Raw genomic sequence first — 3,231 nt, 5'->3', positions numbered from 1 at the left:
TGTACCTTTCAGTAGTGCACACCTAGATGGAGCTCGGTCTGAAAAAGAAGATGACGACGTTTTACAAGAAGCAGTACCGCCACATCTTCGATTGAACTCTACAGATCCACAGACACTATTTCAGGACCAAACTGTGCTGAACAGAACTCGATATAATTTAAGGCCTAGACTGGTCAAGGACACCTGAAATTTTCATCTCTTTTATGATATATATCATCTGTCCAGGTTGCAGGGTCACGGTAGGAGTCTTGGTTCGTGACCTGTATAGTGGGTAGGCCCCCAGGTCTTGCAGTGTCATGGGACGGCTAATAATCACAGCCAAGTGAGTAAGGAAGATTGCAGTGGACAACAATTTTAGAGGATGGATGTCAAATTGCAGAAGAATAACAAGAAGGAAGAGATGAAAGAGAAATATTATAAATTAGTGTACAGTCAATGTGGCATAACATTGTGTGTTCTTATGTTTTCTAGTATCTTATTGGCTTGTATAGGTTGGATTGTTCATGTTATGCAGCACAAATCTGTTCCTACTTCTATTTCTTTGCCTTTTCATTCTACTATCTCCCCACACCAATTATATACGCTTCCCCAACATGAACTAATCAGGAGAACAGAATATTTTAACAATTCATTTGTCCAGTTATTGCACCAGCGCCAATTGGTAGTCAACACAACCGACTGTTGGGTGTGTGGACTTATGCCTCATTCCACCTAAAAAGGGATGCCATATTTAGCCCTTCCATTTTCCTATGAAGGTTCCGCTTGGGCCTATTTTGTAATGTTCTCAAATGCATTAAAGAACCGATTTAGAAGTCCAGCCGGTTCATATGGTAATGGACAAGATTTTAGTCATAGTTCTCTGATAAAAGGAATAGTGTCTATGGCTAGAATCGTGGAGAATGGTAAGATTCCCGTTGATGAGAAACGGGCATACGATGCTTGGAACATGACTCGTTACGCCACCATCCTTACAGATAGGAGAAGACAGGGAAAATCTCCACCAAATTGGACTGTGCCTCATCGAGGTAACTTTTGTCTACAAATAAATGGCCAGACTACTGACACTGGACAAGGAAGGAGTGTTTATTCCCATACGTACATTCACACATCTCAGAATTCACCACCGTTAGTGCCATCCCAGGACACGTATTTTGTCTGCCACAATAGAGCCTACACGTGGCTACCGACTGATTTTTCAGGAACATGCTATATAGCTTTTCTTCTCCCCCCTACATATACTGCTCCTTCGGGACATCACAGAAACAGATATGGCAGAGGGATTATTGATTCTAAAGACACGGCAGGACAAGAGGGAGGTGATTTCCTTAAAGGATTTCTTCCTTTTTGGGGCCCAATGGCAAACAGTAGAAACATGAGACAATTGGTTTGTGTTGTTGAGACTACCATAGATGTCACTGTGGGAGCCTTGAGCAATCTCACAGCTGAACTTCAGGCGGATCGTCTCATGACATTACAGAACCGGATTGCTTTGGATGTTATTCTTGCAGATCGTGGTGGAGTTTGTAAATTTATCGGATCTAGCTGTTGCATTTATATACCTGACAACGCCCCTACGGTATACCAAGCCATCTCCAAATTACATGTGATCTCCGAGTCGATTCATCAGGACGAAGGAGATTGGTCTTTATTGGATTGGTTTTGGGGATTACTGTCCAAATGGGGATGGAAGGTATTAACATTCCTTGGAGTGATTTTGGCCATCATTTTGTCCTGTTGTCTCTGTATGCAGTGTGGTCCCGCCATCTGTGGTCTTTGTGCCACTATGTGTGTCCCAAAGCCTGTGCCACGGAAGACGGAGAGCATTAAAATGATGTTGCAGCAACAGCTTGATGACCTCATGGCCATTGATGTCGACTTAGATTGAAATGAGTTTGTGCGTCTTGCCTGAGTAATGGCAAAAGGAGGGTCTGAGGTAATTCAGTTTCCGATCTCGTTTTTATTTAGCTACCATTTTGTGTCTTTCTGCCATTTTGTGTTGCCCTCACTCAGGCGGCACGGTGAACGAAGAGTTGTTTTTCCTCACCCTACTGCAACGAGTCAAATAACCTCCTGCCTCTGTTTATAGCAGGTGTCAGGGTCCGGCTGACTCCACTAATCCTCGTCTGGTCTGACTGATCCCTGTTTCAACTATCTGTTGGTTCGCACCATTCTTTCCTTACTTTATCTTATCCTCTGGCCTTTGCTATTCTTTACTCGTATTCTCTCATTTCACAACTGTCCTCTAGGCCATACAAATGTGTCCTGCCACCTGCAAGTCGACTTGTAAACACTACCACTGATTAAATTGTGGGGAAGGGTGACAAACACAGTTGGGAGAGGGGCTTATTTGAGTTACTCAATATCTTGTTTTCACATTCTTCTCATTGGTTGACCCTGTATGCATTGGAGTGTTCTTTGTGAATCTGTATGTTATAAAAGATTGTGCGCCACGAAGTAAAGTGGCAGTCTCCTGAGAACATACCGACTGTACTTCTGGGACAACTGTACTTAGCTGCAGCTAATTAACCTTATCTTCTACGCCTAACAGAGTGTCCCGTGTCTCTGTTTGACAAAGCAGGTGAACTCAGGAGATTAAGGTGTACCCTGCGCCGCCAGGCCCCTAAGGTCTTGGTTCTTCAACTGCTGCCGTCAGTGAAGAGTCCATGGACCTCAGCAACATCTGTTGGTCAGACATCATTGCTGACATGCCCTCCATGAACAACACCATCTGTGTCAGCAGTGTGGTGTGGCCATGGAGGACATTCAGCATCGATGTCTGGCCAACCTGCAACTGCCGCTGAATGTCCACAGACACTTATGAAGTGAGGGCAACAGGGGTGACAGGGGCAGGAGGTGCGGTGCCTGGCACGAAGGAGACATGGTGGTACCCTGCATGGACAGAAGGGACCGGAGCAACTGGGAGGGCGGTGATGGGAATGGAGGAGGCGGGGACAGATGTTCTGCTGCTGCCAGGTGTTGTAGCAGCCTCCACCCCCTCGATGAGTTCAGCCTCGGACCCGTCAGCGTCGTAGTCGGTCTCGCCACCAGACAGGTCCTCCGCCTGACTCCCCTCGGCCTGCGTGCCACTTGCTCCCGCAGACTCGCCAGCACTGGTGGCACCGGTGCTGGATCCCTCCTCCAGGTCCGTGCAGGTGTCTCCCTCGGTTTCCTCCGATGATGCTGTGGGCAAGGTGAAGATACAGAAAATAATCAATCACCTGTATACATCTG

General features: G+C 46.3%; 1 pseudogene; it reads left to right on the top strand.

The window, feature by feature from the left end:
* Positions 1-508: 508 nt before the first annotated feature.
* On the top strand, positions 509-1,885 carry LOC146861987 (syncytin-1-like; annotated as a pseudogene).
* The last annotated feature ends 1,346 nt before the right edge of the window (positions 1,886-3,231 follow it).

This window comes from Triturus cristatus, chromosome 2_2, assembly GCF_964204655.1.
Source record: "Triturus cristatus chromosome 2_2, aTriCri1.1, whole genome shotgun sequence".
In the NCBI taxonomy this organism is placed as follows: Eukaryota; Metazoa; Chordata; class Amphibia; order Caudata; family Salamandridae; genus Triturus; species Triturus cristatus.
This window is presented reverse-complemented; position numbering and strand designations above follow the sequence as displayed.